General features: G+C 41.4%; 1 long non-coding RNA gene across 3 annotated transcripts in view; it reads right to left on the bottom strand.

The window, feature by feature from the left end:
- Positions 1-22,350, bottom strand: part of LOC116822837 (uncharacterized) — a 355,840-nt gene that overhangs the window by 143,749 nt on the left and 189,741 nt on the right. For all 3 annotated transcript variants that reach the window (XR_012655327.1, XR_012655326.1, XR_012655325.1), the window contains one exon: positions 11,663-11,801. This is a non-coding gene — a long non-coding RNA (uncharacterized LOC116822837). The remainder of the gene's footprint in view (positions 1-11,662; positions 11,802-22,350) is intronic.

Raw genomic sequence — 22,350 nt, 5'->3', positions numbered from 1 at the left:
CCTGCTGTTGAACCTTGGATGCCAGCTTATAACCTGGTTTGTGGTGATCTATTAAGATCAAAGAGACAACGGCTGATGTGAGTATTGGCGTGCACGAGCAAATCATCTGAACGCTCACAATAGAAAAGCCATACATGCATATACCTCACAATAGAAAAGCCATACGTGCATATACCTGTAGCTACATGCGTATAGTAATTATGGCATAGATTAGTAGTAACACATGCCTCAGGTACTGTACTTGGTCAGGTATGAGGCTCACAGAATACCTCTGGTTAAGACTTCAAACTCCACAGTGCCTTATTGCTCAGACAAAACTGGCAGCCTATTTTGTAAATGTATATAAGATTCTACAGTCAGAGATTCTACTAAAAGAAAACACTGTGTGGATATTTTACAGAATAAAATTTAGTTTACATCAGGGAAACTAGAAACACAAATGGGAAAAGCCATTTTAATTGATATTTTTCCTGTTTTGTTTGTAAGTGAATTAATTCCAAGGTAGACTTTGGCCTTGTCTACACTACGCGTTTATACCGATTTTAGCAGCGTTAAACCGATTTAACGCTGCACCCGTCCACACGAGGCCCTTTATATCAATATAAAGGGCTCTTTAAAACGGTTTCTGTACTCCTCCCCAACGAGAGGAGTAGTGCTGAAATCGGTATTACCATATCGAATTAGGGTTAGTGTGGCCACAAATCGACGGTATTGGCCTCCGGGTGTATCTCACAGTGCACCACTGTGACCGCTCTAGAAAGCGATCTGAACTCAGATGCACTGGGCAGGTAGACAGGAAAAGCCCAGCGAACTTTTGAATTGCGTTTTGTGTTTGCCCAGCGTGGTGGCGATGCAGTCCCAAATCCAAAAAGAGCTCCAGCATGGATCGCAAGGGAGATACTGGATCTGATCGCTGTATAGGGAGACAAATCTGTTCTATCAGAGCTCCGTTACAGAAGACGAAATGCCAAAGCATTTGAAAAAAATCTCCAGGCTATGATGCAGAGTCCACAGCACAGTGCTGCGTGACAAGCATAATGGAAAGCCAAACAATCAAATGGATGCTCATGGAGGGAGGGAGGGGGTACTGAGGACTCCAGCTATCCCACAGTGCCCAGCAGTCTCTGAAAAGCATTTGCATTCTTGGCTGAGCACCCAATGCCTTGTGGTCAAACATATTTGGTCCCCGGTGGTTCAGGGTATCTCTCATCAATTTTACTCCCCCCCCCCCTTTAAGAAAAAGGGGAAAAGTGTTTCTCCCCTTTTTTCAATGTCACATGTACGTCTACTGCATGTGCTGGTTAGACACGGTGCTGGGGCAATGAACGATTCCCCGGTGGCAGCGGTCAGTGCAGTTAAGACTGTAGCCGTCACTCGTCATCAGCTCGGGTGGTGCTCCTGGGCTGGCCTTCAGATGAGGTCGGCCAGGGTTGCCTGCCGGTAAAAATAGGAATGACTCCCGGTATTCCAAACAGATGGTACAGAACGTGGTAAACCGTCCTCATCATAGCACTGGGGTGAACTCCATCAGCCCTCTCCCTCCTTTCATGTTTGTAAAGAAACAGATTTCTGTACTGCCTGGACTATCATAGCAGCGGGATGTTGGCGCTCCTTTTCCCTTCACCGTTTAATGTCCTGCCTGGACTATTATAGCCAGTGGAGCGTGTCTCCCCCTTCATTTATCTCACTAAAAACTCAGTGTTTCTTATTCTCTGCTTTTCTTAGTTACTTCATCACACAAATGGGGGGACCCTTGCAATGAGCCCAGGGAGGTTGGGGAGGAGGGAAGAATGGAGGGATTGTTGCAGGAACACCCTAGAATGGCATTGCAGCTCATATTCTCTGTGGATTGACACGGGAGCGGCTGTGCTCTCTGGTTGTCTGATATACTGGTTTCTCTAGTACCTTTCCCAATTCTAGGCAGCTGACTAATTTTTAGATACAACATAAAGGAAGAATGAATCCAGGTCATTTCCCATTTTTGTCTTTGCGCCCCCGGACCGACCTCAGCGAAGGTCAGCCAGGAGCACCCATGACAGCAGCAGAGGTACAGAACGACTGATAACCGTCATTCTCATCACCAATTGTTACAATGCACAGCAGGATGGCTTACAGAACGATGTAATCATCTCTCTATATTGCAAAGGCAATATGAATGCTGCTGTGTAGCGCTGCAGTACGCCCTCTGTCAGCGGGCATCCAGTACACAGTACGTGACAGTGACAAAAGGCAAAATGGGCTCCATGGTTGCCATGCTATGGCGTCTGCCAGTGCAATCCAGGGGAAAAGGGCGCGAAATGATTGTCTGCCATTGCTTTCACGGAGGAAGGAATGAGTGACGACATTTACTCAGAATCACTCGCGACACTGTTTTTGCACCATCATGCATTGGGATCTCAACCCAGAATTCCAATGGGCGGGGGAGACTGCGGGAACTATGGGATAGCTACGGGATAGCTAGCCACAGTGCAATGCTCCAGAAATCGACGCCAGCCTCGGTACATGGACGCACACCACCGAATTATTGTGCTTTGTGTGGCCCCGTGCACTCGACTTTATACAATCTGTTTTACAAAACCGGTTTATGTAAAATCGGAATAATTCTGTAGTGTAGACGTACCCTTTAAAGGATTACATTGCATTTATACTAAAGCCTGACAGTTTCCACTGAGATGCACGCTTTGCCCCAATCTCTGTTCATCTGGCAGGCAGTTTAGGGTAAACTGGTACCACTCGGGGAGAAACAAGGGTTGCTTAATACAACAGAAGGCAATCCCTTAATCTTCCCTCACACAAGTAATCCTTACTCATGCAAGAAGTCCAGCTGCAATCATGTGATTAAGGGTTGCAGGATGTGGCCCATCTATAGCAATTCATAACAAAAAATCAATAGTAAATTCTTTCCATTCACAAATCTAAAGGGTATTTAAAATGGGGCCATATTTGAAAGGCTTCACAAAAGTGCATTTTTCTGAAAAGGTTCATTTCTGTCTGAATGGCACTGATTGTTCAGCAGTTGTTTTTGGTAGAGCTGGTTCTTGCAAGGTCTTTAATGCTACAGTGTGACCTGGGAGGTCACAGATAGTGAATTCAATTATATTGCTTGATATATTATGCCCTCGTGTACTATTGTTTATATTAAAGTAGTGCTTGAGATGTTGCATAGACGTATGGGAAGGCACAGTCCCAGCGAAGAGTTTACATTCTGTAAGACAAAAACGAGAGGAAGGGGTAGAAGAGGTACAACATACAAGGTTGAGTGCCCCTACTCCTTTCACTGTAGCAATCCTTCTCAAGTCATGTCCTCAAGTTCTTAGCTCATAAAAGTTAAACTGTTACTTCAGAATGTTTCCAGGGTGGCATAGCCATTTCTGGAGGATACAAATAGTAAGCCTTCCCTGGCTGTGTTTAGGCCAGTGTTGCTCACTAAAGTTCTAGAAATACCTCATGACACAACCCGTGCTACCCACTGTACTACCTACTTCTGAAAGCCAACAGGAAGGAACTGGGTCCACAGCTGGTGGAAACTGTCAGTGTCTCCCTTGGGGAGGCCAATATCCCAAGCTGCTATAAATGAAACTGTGGCAGGCCCATTCCTCAGAAAAACATCAATTGATAACAATTGTCGGAGCCCAAAGGCCACGGGCCTAAGATGGCATCTGTATGGCCAATTGTTGGCCATCTTGGGATCACACTGGTACTGCTTGCAGCATCATAGTGCTGTGTGCAACCCTAGAGGGCCGTGTGCAGATTCCCGCTCTTTTTGCCTGGTCACCTAGAGGTTAGGCTAGGGCCGTGTGCAGTCTCCTGCTCTTCTGCCCAGCAACCCAGGGGTCAGGTTAGTATCGTGTGCATACCACCTAAGTGCCTTGTGCAAAGGGGCCCAATCTGACCAATGGTAATCTAGTTCAAAGGGTCAGATTAGGGTTGTGTGCAAACTTGTGCTAGTGTGCTGTGTGCAGCTTCTAGCAGCTTCCAGTGTGTCGTGTGCAAAATCTGCCCACGTAGGGGGCAACAGCTCGGAACCTGGAGGGTGGGGGAGCTAGGGACCAATCAAATTGTGCCATGTGTGTTTCAGTCCCTGGAATAAAACTATGCCTCAAGCCAGGGTCTGTTGGGAGTGTCCGTTAACTGACTGAAGGACCTGATCAACCCTTCAGCTGGGGGCTCCCCAGGTTATAGCTGGCTCGGGACGTGTGTTTTATTTCATTTCTTGGGTTCTGCCCATGCTACTTATTTGATTTCTTGGGTTCTACCCATGTAATTATTATTTCTTGGGTTCTACCCATGGATTTATGATTTAGCAACGGTATTTTTCTACGGATTTTTGCTACGGATTACTTATCTATTTCCCCGGATCCGATATGCTTCTCGTGCCTGTTCTGCTGGTCAGCTGCGTCTGGAATATGGTACTCATGTGTTAACTGTCTGTGCTTTGCCTAATCTTCCCCCTTGCTCTTCCTTGTGTGTTTGGTATACCACTGTGTACACTGCCTGTCATAGAGCTCTGTGTATCTTGTCTGTGATAGAGCTCTGTTTATGCTGTCTGTCATAAGAGTTCTGTGTATCTTGCTTGTCATAAGAGTTCTGTGTATCTGGTACCATAATTAAGTTGTTGTAAAGAACTGCTATTCAAGCTAATTTGAAGTCTATATTTGGTTAAGTGTGCACACAAATCAATTCAATTCAGTGTATTTGTTTATCCTTTTGCCAAAGCAGTTAATTGTACAGTGTTTAATTGTGTTGTTGCATGTAAATAGCTTGGTTTGAACTTGTGTACAGATTTTTGGTGTGAATAGTTTCTGTTAGTTGGTAAAAGTGCTCCTCCCCAGCCCCAGTTGTGTTTTTATCCCAGTCAATAAAGATCACTTATTGTTTAAGTTTACCAGTTTGTCTGGTCTCGCGGTTTTTTCCTCACTGGATCAAAAAGAACTTTACCGAACCCAACCTTTTCGTGTCGGACATGGCGTCACGAACAGGATCCAGTGAGGAAAGTGGCTCTGTTTCACCCGTGTATTCTGGATGTCCGTGGCGAACCAAGGTCACTGACAAAACCCCCGAGGATGAGTTTAATCACTTGCAATACCATGTTTCTTGTGATCGGGGGCACGCTGATGTGATTAGTTGGAGCTGTATTGTTGGGACTGGCTATTTGGGCCAGATTTATACTGTTAGTTTGTCCCTTGGTGCTGCAGGCTGCTTGCTGACATGTCATAGGGAAAAGTTGGTGTTTATAGCACAGGAAGCTTTTAGTTTGTGGGTGTTGTGTTCTAGTTCCACTGTTGAGGAAGAATCCAGTTTAGCTGAGCTTAGCATGTTTGAGCCGTGGATTGTATCTGACGGGGGCATGGTTCCTTCCCCCCGTGCTGGTATGCTTTGTCAGCGCTGTGATGTGTTCCAGGCTGAACTGCTCCCAAGTCATGTGTCAGCCCAGCTAGCTGAAGTGCAGGGAATACTTTTAGCTAACTCAGACCCTCAGTTGTTCAGACCTGGATACTACTGGCAATTAGACTTGATTGGCCCTTTACCTGGGGCTAAGTTGTTTCCTAAAGGGTTAGTAACTGTAGATTTGGGTTCCAGGCAAATTCATTGCCTGCCGTTGAAAAAATCCACAGCTTTGGAAGTTAACAGGGCCTTGCTCCAGGTTTTTGCAGCCTGGGGAATTCCCTCTGAAATCCAAACTGATGGAGGTCCTCCATTTACCAGTCACAGCTTTGAGGACCTAGTTACTAAGTGGGGTGCTCAACTCCATGTACATCTCCCTTATCAGCCCCATAGCAATGGTGTTGTGGAACGTCGGCTTGGGATTCTTAAAACACAGCTCTGTGCTATTACTGGGAAGCCAGACTACAAAGGCTGGCATTTAGTTCTACCTCAGGCACTTGTCACTCTAAATGCAGCTTGTAGTCACTGGCCACAAATTGACCCAGAACCACCTCCACCTTGGAAACCAACTTTCAAACCCCAAAAGCCAGTGTGGTTATGTACCCCAGTGGTGTCTGGGCGGTCACAACCCGTCCTCACTGGATCAAAAAGAACTACACCGGTCCCGCCTTTTGGGAATGGACAACAATATGGCCAAATATCATCCGAGATTTAATCTTTCATTCCTGATCAATTATTGACAAGTTTGTGTCCAACTCTCAGAGCACTTAAATGCCTCAGTTATCCTTGTTTCTTAGCAGTCTGAGTACAGCTCAGAAAATGCATTAGTTGCGCCAGTGGTCAGTCTCTCCCTAGTAATCGATGGCTATGCCAATATTAGATCGGTCCACACCTTGTACAAAGTGGTTCATGTGGTGATGTGGAGCGAGGAGACAGCGAGAAGCAGGGGAAGGCTAAGGCAGGTACAGGCTGGAGAAGAGAAGATTAGAAGGGATCAGACTTATGGGACGAACAGGATCAAATGGAGCACACTCTTCTCTAGAACTTGGAGCTGAATCTACGATTCTGAGTCTCAATATTTCTTTGCTATCAGCAAAGATCTGTGACCTGCACTAACGAAGTGTGTGTCTCATCCCACTTGAGTGGCACATCCACTTGAGTAATATCAGTTTACTACTGCTACCAGTTACTCTGTTACCTCAAGTGGCAGAGGTCCAAATCCTTTTGACTACCCAGTTTGGGGGTCAATATGAGGGAATTTGTTTTGTCATTGTACTTTAAAAAAAAGAACTAGGAAATTACATACAAAAAATACATTAAAAAGAACATTAAGGTTGCAAATCAACTCAAAAGTTAGGAAATGCCAGAATTAAGGTTGCCTATGCAAACTTAATTCAGCCCCTTGTACATATGCATAACGATATAATTTTTAACAACATGATAACATGATAACATAGTATTTTTCCATAGGACCCCTCGCCTCATTCATTGCACAGGTGGACAGTGCCCAAAGAATAAGTCAGAAATGTGTAGTGAATAAGGCAGTTATCTGCAGGAACCCTATCTCATCTGTTGCAAAGTCAGAAAGTGTGTACTGAACGAGGCAATGTACTGTAGGAAAAGGAAGCGTGGTTTCATGATCAGCTGAAGTCAATGGGAGGTCTGCTCTGAATATATAAACTGCTATACTTCACAAAGTACACTTAAAAAAAGATCAGACCCCAAAGCATCTCAGTTTGTGCACTAAGATCAGCAGATGCTTTTGACATTACTCTCGCTGTGCCTCAGATGTCGTCTGTAAAAGTGGGAATGAAGGGGGGGAGAGGAATTGTAAAGACAAATTCATTCCTATCTGTGATGCACTCACATACTACAATGATCAGCGCCATAAAAACTCCATGAGGAAATTAATCATCATTCTGCATTCAGTGCAGGGTCTGAAGAGTGTGCAGCAAATAAGGCATAGGGTCACACACTGAATGACAAAACAAAATATCAAATAGCTACCCATCCAATAAGCCCTATCCATTCTGTGCAGTGAATGAAATAGGAGCTTGTGATCATGTGATTAAAAGACTATGATAATACATACATACAAGGGGCTGAATTAAGTTTGCTCAGGCAATTTCAGTTCTGGCACTTTTGAGTGCTTGACTTTGCAACATTAAAGTTCCTTTAATGTAATTTTCTTACCTGTAACCTAGGCATTATGTAACTTACATTTCTAATGAGAAAGATAAAACATACACCTGTATGTGTGTATACCATACATTAGTACATATTATACACACACGTGTACACTTGTGCACATGCATAAATGTTAATTAGAGCAGTAACAAGGAGCAAGACCCTGAGACTAATAGCAAGTTTAAAAAAAAGATTGTGTCCCCGGTGCTGTATTGCATTTGTAAGAAACTCTAAGAATACACACAGCTTCAGTAAAACCTCTCTTGCGGTGATTTTCTTTAGTTGCCCTAAGTTTTAAAATAGTTTCCAAACCTAAAACATTTGTCACCAGTGTAGATGTAAATTAAACATACTAATTGCAAACAGAAATACACACACTTCACACATACTAAAGAAACTCTACACTTTTAAATTATGGAGTCATAATGTACAGCAGTTGACCAGCAAGCCAGTATTTTACCCACAGCCCTAAAAAATAGCTGAGAGGCACTAATAGTAACATGTTTTCGTTTTCATTTCAAACTCTGGTACCAATTCAGCTAATATCACATTGTATGATCTCATGCTGATGTAAGAGCCAAAAGTTTCACTTGAAATTTTTTCAATTATCAGATCTGGAAAGCTTTTCAATCACTTTAGTTTGAAAAGGATTAAAAAAAAACAAGACCAGAGATATGAGGCCAGAGGCTTGAAACATTTATCACTCATCATACTCTTCCACGTGATGCCAGGTTAGCATCTTTACAGATTCAACAGAATTACCTACCTACCTTTTTTATGAAGAGATTAAACCCCAGAAAATTAAAGACTGAACTATGGGGTTAGCTATTAAAACCCAACAACAAGGGCATCCAATCCTTATGGAGTAGGAGGACTAGAAATAGAAACATCCAGAGTAGAAAGGGGAGTCCCAGCTTCCCAAAGGGCCATTTGCTTCTAGCTCTGGAAGACTCCAAAATATTGACTTTAATTACATTTTTATGGATGAAAAAATTTAGGTAATTGTTATTTTAAAAAAGCAGCGTTTGGTTTTTTCCTCATAGAATCATAGAATCTCAGGAGGTCATCTAGTGCAATCCCTTGCTAAAAGCAGGAGCAACACCAACTAAATCATCCCAACCAGGGCTTTGTCAAGCTGGGTCTTAAAAACCTCTAAGGGTGGAGATTACACCACCTCCCTAGGTAACCCATTCCAGTGCTTCACCACCCTCCTAGTGAAATAGTGTTTCCTAATATCCAACCTAGGCCTCCCCCACTGCAACTTGAGACCACTGCTTCTTTTTCTCCTCTAAGCCTTGTATAATTTGCATTTATAACACCTAAAGAACCTGGCTCTACAGCTGGAGGCATACTAGTAGCAGTTCCACTGAAAAATTTCAAGCACTCGCTAAAATATTCCTAGAACAATTAAACGTGTGGCACATGATGGTGTGGTGTAATGTAAAGATTTTGCTGGCATTTATTATAAATGATCCATCATGGCTATCCCAATCTCATGCTAATGATACCCTTAATACCATACCTCACCGATAGCTATTCTGCCTATACAGAATGCCCACAAAGTGGTCATTATTAAATGAGCAGTGGACCAAAAAGTTCCAAATATGAGCATATTGGATATAATTGCACTCGTTAACCAGTTAAAATAATGTAACAAAAATCCTGTCATGAATCAGTGGGCTAGATCTTGGTCCCATTTAATTCAATGGTAGTTTACCAGTTGACTAAAACAGGAGAAAGAACAAATACAATAACTTTACTTAAAAGAAAACAAACTGAACTATGTATCCTGTAAAACCATGTTAAATCATCTAAATCTTATCCTCCCCTAAAAAAAAAACAAAAAAAACCACGAACAAGCAGAACAGTAAAGGAATTTACTGTATGTTAGCAAAATTTTTTTTAAGTATTCTTGTAATGTCTTTTGAAAGTCACCAAATGTACAAAACATCAAACAAGGCTTCACACAAATCTCAATTTTCAAATAATATCTCAAATCACTCAAACTTGGATATGTAGCTTCATAGGTCACGATCGGATAGCTGGGTGGTATTATATGGTGTCTCTCTTGAAAATGTACACAAAATATAGAAAGTACTATAGATCCCATTGCCTTAACTACTCCTAAATTAAGATATATTTTGTATCTGTGGGTACAATAGAAAAATATTTTGATTTTCTCACTGTCTAGTTGGGAAGCAAAGGTATCTAAATGCACACGTGACAAACTATATTAATCAAATTGTATTCTCCATCATGCAGTGGTTTCTGCCATTCACAATATAGTGGTGGGCGGAAATCAGACACACAGAATCCTATCTCTTCATACCTCCTTTGGTACAGAGCCATGCTTTCCCATTACCTAACATGCTTCCCTAGCGCAAAATCTCCTCTCCCACTACATCCTAAGTACTGCTATCCTTCTGTTCTCTCCTCCCTGTGCAGAAACATTTATCTCCAGATCTTCTCCTCTACCTCCTATATTCCCTCCACCACCAGCTCTAGAAGCACCTTCATTGCAACTCTCAGTTACAGCCATCAGAAAACATATTTTACAAAAATGGTTGTCACTTATTGTCAAAACACAGTCCAATAGAACTTTTCCCCACCCACTCTATTCTCTACTATTGAATCCTTCCATCTCTTACCTGTTTCTAGAGAACCTATATACGCTGGCCACCCACTCCCATTGCCTCTTTCCTGAACCCATCCAAATCCAGAGGCACAAACACAACATCACCACCCATTTCCTTCTGTTGCCATGTCCTGTCCCCTCACCCAGTTCCATAGATACTCCTTTCCTCCACTGTAACCTGCTCCTTCTCAGAGCTTGCTTCACTTCCACCACTGATTTTCCCTAACACACCATCGGCTGCTCCCTCACTCAGTTTCCTTCCCCCACTTGGTTCCAGGGACCACCTCTTTTATTTTCTTACATACTTTTTGATGGGTCATTTCTCTTCTGCCAATACTACAGAAGCAGCAGCATCTTGCTCTCCCTATCTGTGAAGTAAAACTGACCCCTCAGTGGTTGAAAAAGCCTTCGCTGAACCTAAGCTTTTTTGGTGATGGCTGTACTAATGCGTGCATGGGAAAGACTTGTCCAAGGAGATAAAGAAACACAAAATCTGTCCTGAATGGTTAACAGCACTGCAGAGGAACGAGGAAAGACAAAATAAATATAAGCGTTAAAAATGTTTAAGTTCATATACAAATACTGCCAGTGGGTTGCTGGGCCTTAGTTTTACTAGTCCATAATTATCAGCTGTCCTTACACCATTCTTTCCTAATCAATTATAACCCCACAATATTCAGCGCGTAGCTCCAAACCAAAATAAGCTAAACTGAACATATCTGAATTTGGGAAGATTGAGTCCAAAACTTTAGCACAAGCCCATACTACCCCTCTTTGAACAGTTTAGTTTAATTTTTAATGACACATTTAGCCAAGGTGCATGGTTAAGGTGAGAATAACCAGTGTTAAATTTAAAGCAGTGCAGCTGATATGGTTGTTGGAGGAGTACCTACAACCTTGTCTATGAGGAAGGAGGGAAGAAGAGAGACCAAAACAGATTAAGGTGATCGTTTTTGGAAATAGCATCAGGAACTAGTTGAAAACATACACATGTAGCTCAGTTGCAATACAGATAGATCCCTGAACAATGTTAAGCTTTCTGATACACTCATAAGCATATGCAAAAGTTTGATTGAACTCTACCTCCTAGGCTTCACCCTGAGCTCTACTGTGATTAGTTTTCTCTTAGGACAATTTTAATGGTCAGTTCAACTTCTTTGATTGCTTAGCAAATAAAAGCTACCCAAATTACAAAGAGTGCGGCATTGAACGGTGTTGGAAAGCTCAAACACATGAGATTTATCAAAACCTCATGCCACTCTTTATAGAAACTCTCTTGTTACTGAAGAGGAAAAGTAAACTTTGAAGGGTGGTGCTTATAATTAAAGGGTGTTTCTGCAATATCTGAAGTTTCTTCTATTCCCATTTGAAACCATGAGAGTTATATCTTCCTGTTTTGATGACAGGCCTCCCAAAGAAAGGGCTGAGTTAAATATAAATTATCCCATTACTCACCCCAGGTGTCCCTCCTGGAGCAGGAAGGAACTACAGCACATGCAGCACAGAGAGCTGCATGTAAATCCTTTGATCACATACACAATCCCACTTCAAAAATATAAATCTTCCTCTTTCACTGTACTGACATGACTCATACCTGTAATGAAGAGAGAACAGGACACAAGCTCTCAGTAACCTTATATCAATGGAAAAGTTAAAAAATATTAAATTTTAAAGTAATTAGCCAAGTCCCCATTATTTTCTGAAGCAGACACTGAAGTCAAATGCATTGCTGTAATTAAGTTTCAACAGCCCTTGATAAACACACAATTATAAAAAAACCTACATATTTAAAGCTAAATTCAGCTAAAATAGAATGTCCTGTTACATATTGCAGTCTGGACATTGCTCAATTAATAGAACTAGTGCAAAGTCTTTGTTAGGATTCCCTTTTTACAAAAACTTTCAAGAGCAGAAACATAACAGGGACCTTAAGACAGGGCCTTAAAAATAAAACATATGTCCTATTTCCACACTGCAGAAGGAAGCCAAAATATGTCTATGCAACACAAATACACCCTTACAATGGGTATTCTTCATGGTTTCTGCACTCTTTTGTAATCTGCTTTTAATAATTTTTATTTATTTATTTTACTGCATCAGCTCCATAAAAACAGGACCAATGTGCTATAGACAGACAGAAGTGGCCATCCTTTAATTGTTTTGGATGTGCCAAAAGACAGATAGAATAACATGTCTCATAACATTAGCCAGTTTCCATGCATTTCTTCCACAAGAGAAGATACACTTTCGCTATTTGTGAAGGGGACAAATACTTGCAAGCCAAATTGTGTCAACAATAGCAGAATTAACTGTCTGGAGTGTTCAGCAAGACTTATACCAAAGTAAACACTAATAAAACAAATAAAATACAGAATGCATTAGCACAAGAGAGAGCTGACCCACAAAGCATCCTGGCCTGTCTGGTAAGTAGCCTACATATGGTTTCCTGAGCTGAGACACCAGATCTGTGATTGTTTTAAGTTCTCTGGCTTTTTTTTTTTTTTAATATACATTGTTGGAAATCTGGGAACTCCAACTTCCCAATGATGTATAACAATATTTTCCAGCCCAACCAGTTCAGAAAGTATTAGACCTGAAAAAAATCATGTAATTCTGAATACCATCGTGCTTCCCCTACCTGCAATTCCAACCATATTTTAGTGACTATTATCTTGAAAACCGGTAGCAAAACCAACATTATTTACTTATAGGGCACTTTCCTGAACATTTTTGTAATTGTTATTGAGTTTGCACCATTACCAAGTACTACCATCTCAACTGCCTGCCAACAATCAAATTTAGTAACAAATCAACAACAAAACAAAAACTATGCCATGTTTCCCCAGCAGAATGAATTTTTACATATGTTAATGTGTATCCATATTTCCTGAACTGTGCTGGCTGTTTCCTTTTTATATTTTTTTTTAAACATTAAGTTTCTCATTCTTAATTTAAAGTCAAATTGTGCTTAGAGATGCACACTCACACACAACTCGTATGGATGCAATCGGGAATTGCAAATATATATATTTGAGGACAGAATTTGGCCCGGACTATTTAAATAAAATAGTACATTTATCAACACTAATGTATCTATGATACAAGTAAGATCAATAAGTTAATATAAGAATTTAGGGCCAGAAGGGGCCACCAGATTATCTAGTCTGACCTGTATACATAAGCCACCAATGCCATCCAGTTACCCACACACTAACCCAGGAGTCGGCAGCCTTTCAGCAGTGGCGTGTCGAGTCTTCATTTATTCACTTTGATTTAAGGATTCGCGTTCCAGTCATACATTTTTTAGAAAGTCTCTTTCTATAAGTCTATAATATATAACTAAACTATTGTTGTATGTAAAGTAAATAAGGCTTTTAAAATGTTTAAGAAGCTTCATTTAAAATTGAATTAAAATGCAGAGCCCCTTGGACCAGTGGCCAGGACCCGGGCACTGTGAGAGCCACTGAAAATCTGCTTGCATGCCGCCTTAGGTACGCATGCCATAGGTTGCCTACCCCTGCATTAACCCAACTACTGAAATTAGACAGGAGACTAAATCATTGTGTGTTACAGGCAGAGAGTTGGGGCGGGGGGGTACACTAAAACCTGATGTGACAGATATTATTGACAAATGTTATTTTTCTTTACGTGAACGCGCACACACACACACACTTTCACCTGAAAGAACATACGCAGTAAAAAGTGGAAGAAAATAAACTTAAGTGAACATTCTTCTCTGAGATCACCAGAGCGTTGAGCACACTTCTTTTAGCTCTTTGAACAATACAGTCTAAACCGCAGACGCTAAAGCCTGTCAGATGTGAAGTGTCCAAAGATTACACCTCAGCAACATACCCTTGAATCACATTCCAGTCCCACTTAATGATAGTAAAGTCAAAGAGAAGGTACTTTTGCTGAAAACACTTATGCCAAAAATGCCAGGGGAAAAATGTTTTCTACTGTGAGAAATCTTTCAATAGTTCTATCTAAGGACAAGAAATATAAATATTTTTATATATGATTATTAAAATGTCATGATTAGTTAAGGTCAAAGAGGTCTATTTAGCCTCTTGTATAGCACTGTCATGAACTCTGCCCAAAATTAAAAGGCTGGGAGTTAAACGAAACTGAATTACAAGCTTTCATACTAAAACAAACAAACAAAAAAACATGAACTAAGCAAATAAGAGGGACCGCATGAAAACAGACTGTATTATACAAGGAGTCTCAAACAATCTAGATACTAAAGTTATCAAGGAAAGACTAAAGGTTGCCAAATTACAGAGAATGAATCTGACTATACAAACTAAGCAACACCCGCAAAAAGTGGTAGCCACAACATTTTTACCACTGTGGTATATGAGAAAGATCCCATCCTGTGCAGATACAGTGGTGTAAGGGTTATATATGAGGTCACTCATGACAGTCTGGAACCTTGAGGTTTATGTAAATAGGGTGGTTTGGTAACTTGCTATGAGTTTTTATATAATAATGCATAGAGTGTAATGCTCTCCTGATATAATGAAATCATGGTCACAATAACTGTGTAGGAGTCTGCATGCTTTGCCGTTGCCTACTTCTTTTAGTTCAGTTTGCAACTGAAGCAGTTAGAGCACTTAACAGATAAAGATTTCCTCCTACTATAAACTTATCTGATTTTATGTGACGGAACATAAAATGCTGTGTTTAATGATCTTGCTGAGGAATGCACTGCACATTAAATCAGCAGTGGATAAATAAAAGATCATTAAAGTTCCAGTCAGACTGCCCTGTCTTCAGATGCAAAACAACACATTTCTATTTGTAACAACTGAACCTGCAAGAAGAAAAATACCACACACAAGTTTATGAGAGAGTCATAAGGGGTTGGACTTTTTTGGCAGTCACAACAAAGATTGCAGCTAGCTAGTACGTAGACGCAATCAACATTAATCTTATTAATCATAAAAGTATTCCTTGGATCCTTGAATTTAATTATCGGCGCTCTGCTTGTGGACCAAGGGCATGTTCTGTAAGCCTCAGATGGAAGAGATCACTATTAGAAGATTTTACCACTTGAAGAGAGTTCACTCTGAAAATTATCATAAAGGCCCACTCCCCATACACTTTGAGCTGACTGCCAAGAAAATTTCAAAGCCCAGCTGCAACCTGTATCTGAGATAGATTCTTCAAATACTGTATGCAGAGAAGCACACCTTAAAATATGTTAGTGGCTGATGTGAACAAAAATAAGCCAGAAGTCTCTCAGCTGGTGCTGGAAGAATCACTTGGGACATATTCTTCATCTGCCACACAGTTGTGACTAGGCTAAGGGCCAAATCTTGAGGTCCTTATGCATGCTCAGCTCCAACCAAAATCAACAGAAATTTAGACTTTAGGATTTGTCTATAAATATTCTAAGGCGTCCATTAGTGTGCATGAAAATCTGAACATGCGAATCACCTGTGTATGCAATTTTTTTTACATGCTTTCATTTGTGGACTCAAATATTAGGGTTCATGCTGGTAAATTTCACTAAGTGAAATATACTGCACAATTAGAGGCCACGATTTGAAAATTTGGCCTTGAAAGTTTTCCTGGTCTTGGGAGGTCTAATTTAAGCTAGTCTTTGGGCAAAAGCAGACTAGCTGGCATTAAGATTTAAGTTCATCATTGAGAAAAAGAAAAGTAAATTTCATTATTTATAAAGTCTCTGTTGAACGTATTCATAACGCTGACATCTTTATATAAAATCCAAGACAGTGACAATGTAAAAAGGCGAGAGACATGTAAACTTCTGTTCACTTAACCTTTTACCCACCCAATGTGCCCAAGTTTCTTGTGGCATCCATTTAACGGAATAATAAAATCAAGGTATAGTCTTGACTTGGAAGGTGAATTTCCTTCTCTCTGCACAAGCTTTACCATCTAGTAGGCCATAATCACTTAACAGCCTTTAATACTTTATTTAAAACAAGGCAGACAGAAGAAAAAAAAGCACAAGGAAACAAGTCAGCCGGGCCCAAGCCTCCTTTTGAAACGCTCAATACAGTCACCTATATTACATGTGTTTGTTTATCGTCAGTATATACGAAGTATCAGCTGCTTGGTTGTCGATCTTAGGACCATAAAAAAAAACCACAACAACAACAAACAACAACAAAAAAAACATAGGTCAGTTTCCCCTAGCCCAGTCTTCAAATACTGACACGATGGGTGCACAATTCATACTCCTCTTCCTGGTTTAGCATCACATGGGCATTGTGACAGGTACAGTGTCTCACTCTCAGGGTATGTCTACGCTGGAACTGGAGGTGTAATTTCCAGGTTGGGTAGACACATCCATGCTAACTCTCAACAAGCTAGTACCCTAAAAACAGAAATGTAGCTACAGCAGTGTGAGTGGCGGAATAGGCTAGCCTCTCCCACATGATCCCATCTGAAACCTGAGGTATATACTCAAGGCGGCTCACTTATGCTACTGTAGTTCCACAGCTATGTTAGCTCAATCAGAACTAGTGTGGGCATTGAGCTGGATGTTACACCTCCAGCTCCAGTGAAGATATACCCTATGATAGAAAGGAATGGTTAGGAATCTGGGGATCAAAAACAGGGAGCGAAATAGGGAAACCACCGGCAGGATCAGTTAATCAGAACTAAGAAGCTGGCAACACAGGACTGGAGATGGGAAGATGGAAACTTGAATGAGGAATAAATAGGAAAGGAAAGAGAGGAAGAAAAGGAGATAACAGATATAGATAATGGGGGGAGACATATCCGGGGGGGGGGGGGACAATACTGAAAGGGAAAGTGGCCTGGAAAGGAGGTTAAGAGTGAAAGAGAACCATGGTACTGAACTAAAGAAGGGTGAGCCTTGCTTTATAAGATAGATAGACAGATAGATAAAATAATTATATTGGGATTAAGTCAAAAGACAGGGAACCCCAAAATAAGGATCTATTCCCAATACTGTAATAGACTATCATTATGACTGGTGAAAAATTAATCCCTCTGGCATTTAGTTCCCTATCTATAATCTGGGAGTAATAGTTTACTTACCCATCAGGAGTATAAAGACTCATTAATTAATATGTCTGAAATTGCTGGAAATCCTCAGCTAGAATATGCAATAGAAGTTATTTTGTATAATAATACTTATTTGACAGGAGAGATGAGGGCAGGGATTGGTGGGCAAAAGAGAAGCAGACAACCCACCAGAGGTGGAACTGCCATCATTTGAATTCCATTTTTCCCTCCACTTGTCCAGATTTACTATTTGTCGGTGAATATAGTTATGAAATGGTTCCATCCACCAACAGAAAATGAACAGCTCAGGGAAACAGACTGTTTTTCTTAAAAGTGCTTATAACATGTTTACTTTTAATTTTCTCAAGTATGTGCTTCTGGATTTTAACTTGAGCTACTCAGATTCAGGGCTGAACTCTCAAACCTGATAGCTTGTATAAAACCACACAGTGCATTTCTTTAGAGTAAGTCAAACCTACCTTGTTCTCTAATTCATTACAAGATGCAGTTTAAATAACTTCATTCTCATTTACACATAAAAAGCCATTCCCATCAATGCAAACCTACGGCAAAGCCTCTTTTCATCTTATTGCTCTTTATTCCCAAATAATTAACATGTGTATGTCTCTTTCCACATGCACGCACGCACTCCTTTGCAGTAAGAGAAGTGAGTTGGCTTTAAGATGTTCAATGAAAACTGCATTTAAGATGTACACACCAGCATCTGGGTTGAGTTTGGTTGATCACATAATTGGACACAGACTTCATACACTGAGCAGATGGAACGCCTCCTTTTTCCATTTTTCCCCTCTAAATCACATCGAGGACCCATTCATACCTTTACCCAAGCTGCCCCTACAGAATCTCCCATGGTTGCCATTTTCTAATGCTTGACATTATGCTGCCTCTGCCTCCTTGGCAGCTGGAGCCAATATATGCTCTCTGGTGGTGGGTCAGGGGGCATGCTCTAGATCTTCACATGCCAAGACACATAAAATCAACGTTAATGCCCAGGAGAAGGAACTACTGATGCAGAAGGTCATTAAATGCCAGTTGCTCTATAACACTGAAGTCTTGAAGGGAAACCCCACAAAATTGACAAGACATGAGCGACAATCTGGTCCTCTAACACCACTATGGGATACTGTAAAATGGCAAAGAAAGCCAAAAATGAAACAGACATTGCGAGTCTCAGAGAATTGAACATAATGATTTTTAAAAAATATTTTAATTACATGCCAAGGATCAGTCCACAATATTATTTATTTTTATTTATTTTAAAAACCATGGTCATTTTCTAAGGACAACACAGATTACCAATGTTGTTCTTTAACAAAAGAAAAACAAAAACAAAAAAATGGATGTCATTTTTTTTGTAGCACAAGAAAAAAGACATGATATGAACAGGCTGCTTATCTGATCCAACTTCCACTTAAAAATCCGAGCTATACTGACTGACGGATGGCGTACACAAATGTGAAACCATGTGCCACATTACTGGCACTATTTCCCCAAGGAAGAGAGAGAAAGAACGAACAAACCACATCTGACAAATGCTAGTCACATCACTCCATTCACTTCTGAAAGGTGCTCAGATTATGGTAACAAGGGCAGTTTAAGAACCAGAATAAAATAGAATCTTCAAACAAAAATGACCTTTTTCCTCTGTGTCTGTTTAAACACTATTAAAAAGCAGCTGCACCCTTTGGTGTATTTTGAAGGATATGGTGTGTTGAAAACTGTTAAAATTGGAAGCTACCATTTTAAATTCCAGGAGTTTTCCTGGTCCTGCTTGCAGACAAGGGGTTCTGTGGGGAAGCATGTCATCTTGGTTTAGCAGCAGAGAGTCTGTAAAGAGTCAGCTTAGAACAAGATGGGGGAGCTGTGTATCTCTGTCTTACAAAGCATCCTGCTCTCTCTTTTTGGTTCTCATGCATTAAGATTCTGGATTTTAAGAAAAAGTAGTGTTACACTGTAACCTTCCAGAAAGAGTATATTACAATTTTATCCAATTTCTCTGTTTGTACGCCGTGAACGTAACAGGACCACTGTATTGTTAGTCATGTGCACTCTTCTTAAAATGTGGATAGAACAGGGACTGATTGAGAGGACTCGGGGCATGCCTACATTACATACTTAACTCGACCTATGTCAGGCTGACTTACAGCCACCGCAGTAATTACTGAGGTGGTGCATGTTGACAATACCTTCCTTCTGCCAGTGGCACGCATCCTCTCCAGAAGCACTTCCACAGACTAAGGGGCACTGTGGAGGGGTGACAGCTCCACATACAGCTCCCTGACAGGAGCCCAGCTGTTGCCCAGGCTCTTGGCTCCCCTCTGGGAACCTGGCAGCCAAAAGGGGTCTCAGCTCTCTGCTCCCCAGGCTCTCAACTCCCTGCTCCAAGCATGGCTGCCCCTCACACTCCTGGCAGGGAGCTTTGCGGCCAGAGCTGGGTGACTGATGGACTCCCGGAGGAAAGCAGGGACGCTCAGTGTAGCTGGCTTCCTGGCAGGAAGCCAGAAGCCTTGGTGCAGCAGTGCTCCCAGCAGGGAGTGGGGAGCCAGGAGCAACAGACCAAGCTGTGAGTAACTTTCTTGTCAATTTTACAGTTTCAGTCTTGACCCCAGAAATTGACAAGAATGACAGCCAACAGCTGATGTAAGTAACCTGCAGTGTCTACACTGACACTGTGTTGCCTTAACTACACCTACATAAGCCTTGTGCCTCTCGGAGAGGGGGAGTTATGTTGGTGTAGTAGGGGACACATCAGTGGGAACAAGATTGTAGTGTGCACACTGACATAGTTACGTCGATGTAAGTTGCCTTATGTCGATCTAACTCTATAGTGTAGTCCAGGCCTCAGAGGAGGAATTTAGCAAAGTGGGAAGCAAAATATGCATGGTTGATTTAAGGCAAATCTAGGATCTAAGTACAGCCTGACATGGCCCCAGCCCCACAATCCTGTTTCCATGCTAAGGTCCAAAACCATCTGGAACAGCTGTGGAAAGTGGGCACCCACTTCCTTCCCAGAGAAATTGGGGCAGCAGCATGAACACCCTTCTACCTTCCAGGAGAAGTAGCAGGGACAGTACAGAAATTACCTCCACTGAACCCAAGAGCCAGGATGACAGCAGCGGCGTCCTCCAGTACTTATAAGCTCAGGTGGGTGGTCTGGGCCTGCTAAACCCTTTTCCTCCTGCCAAGAACAGTCTTTTGCTAGGGTTGTGTTTGGCAGGTCGATCCAGAGATTGGGTCTTAGAGTTAGTATCCCACTACCTGAATAGAGCAGTATGCCCTTCAGGATGTCAGCACTGCAATTGGATACCCACAGATGGCCCGTGCCAGCTGACTCAGACTCACAGGGCTCAAGCTAAGGGGCTGTTTAATTACAGTGTAGACGTTCAGGCTCGACCTGCAGCCCAACTGAATATCTACACCACAATTAAACACCCCTTCAGCCCAAGCCCCAATCAGCTGGCATGGAACAGACACAGGTTTGTAATTGCAGTGTAGACATACCCTCAGACAACTATTGTTTTAGGCTGATTGTAGACTCAGGTAGGCATCACAGAACTAATTGTAACTAGATGCTTAATACAATTTATATTAACAACAAGGGAGAAGGAATATAATTCAGAATAGGAAAAGAATAGGTTAAAGAATATTTAGACAACTTAGATGTATTCGAATTAGCAGGGCCTGACAAAATTCATCCTACGTTACATAAGGAACTAATTGAAGCAACCTGAGAACTATTTGCAATTATCTTTGAGAACTCAGAGGCTGCACGAGGTCCCTGAGGACTTGAGAAGGTTAAACATAGTACCTCTTTAAAAAAAGAAAACAAAGAGGACCCAGTGAATTGTAGACCAGTCAACCTAACCAGGAAAGATACTGGAACAAATAATTAAATCATCAGTTTGCAACCATCTAGAGGATAATAGGGTTTTAAGGAATAGCCAACATGCATTTGTCATAAACAAATCATGCCAAACCAATCTAATTTCCTGTTTTGACAGAGTTACTGGCTTAGTGGATAGGGGAAGCAGTTGATGTGATTTATCTTGATTTTAGTAAGCTTTTTGCACAGTCACATATGACATTCCCATAAACAAACTAGGGAAATGTGGTCTAGATACAATTATTCTAAAATGGGTGCATAACTTGTTGAAAAACCATAAGCAAAGAGCAGGGTTAGCTTTATAAAGGGCATGGCCCGATTTGAATACCCGGCAGCAGTCCGGGGATTCAGCAGCAGGGAGTCCACTCCAGGTCTTCCATGGCACCGAAGGACCCCCTGCCGCCAAAATGCCACCAAAGACCCCCAAAGCAGACCTCCCACTGCTGAAATACCACTGGACCCCCCGCTGCCGAAATGCCGCCGGATAAGTAAAAAAAAAATAAAAAATTTAAAAGGTGCCTAAGGCGCGGGGCCCGATTCAGGGGAATCGGACGAATAGGCCTAAAGCCAGCCCTGGCAAAGAGTAGTTATCAATGGTTCACTGTCAAAACTGGGAGGGTGTTATCTAACGGAGTCCTGCAGGGGTCTGTCCTAGATCTGGTGCTATCTAATATTTTCCATTAATGACTTAGATCAGGGGTCAGCAACCTTTCAGAAGTGGTGTGCCAAGTCTTCATCTATTCATTCTAATTTAAGGTTTTGCGTCCCAGTAACACATTTTAACCTTTTTAGAAGGTCTCTTTCTATAAGTCTATAATATATAACTAAACTATTGTTGTTTGTACAGTAAATAAGGTTTTTAAAATGTTTAAGAAGCTTCATTTAAAATTGAATTAAAATGCAGAACCCCCCCAGACCAGTGGCCAGGACCCGGGCACTGTGAGTGCCACTGAAAATCTGCACATGTGCCACCTTTGGCACATGTGCCATAGGTTGCCTACCCCAACTTAGATAATAGAGAGGAGAGTATGCTTATAGAATTTGCAGATGACACCAAGCTGGGAGGGGTTGCCAGCACATTGAAGGACAGGATTAGAATTCAAAATGACCTTGACAAATTGGAGAATTGTTCTGAAGTAACCAAGATGATATTCAGTAAAAATACGTGCAAAGTGCCGTATATACTCATTCATTACCCGTTCGTTTATAAGCTGACCCCTCCAAGATGGTTAGG

This window comes from Chelonoidis abingdonii, chromosome 2 (genome assembly GCF_003597395.2).
Source record: "Chelonoidis abingdonii isolate Lonesome George chromosome 2, CheloAbing_2.0, whole genome shotgun sequence".
Taxonomy (NCBI): domain Eukaryota; kingdom Metazoa; phylum Chordata; order Testudines; family Testudinidae; genus Chelonoidis; species Chelonoidis abingdonii.
This window is presented reverse-complemented; position numbering and strand designations above follow the sequence as displayed.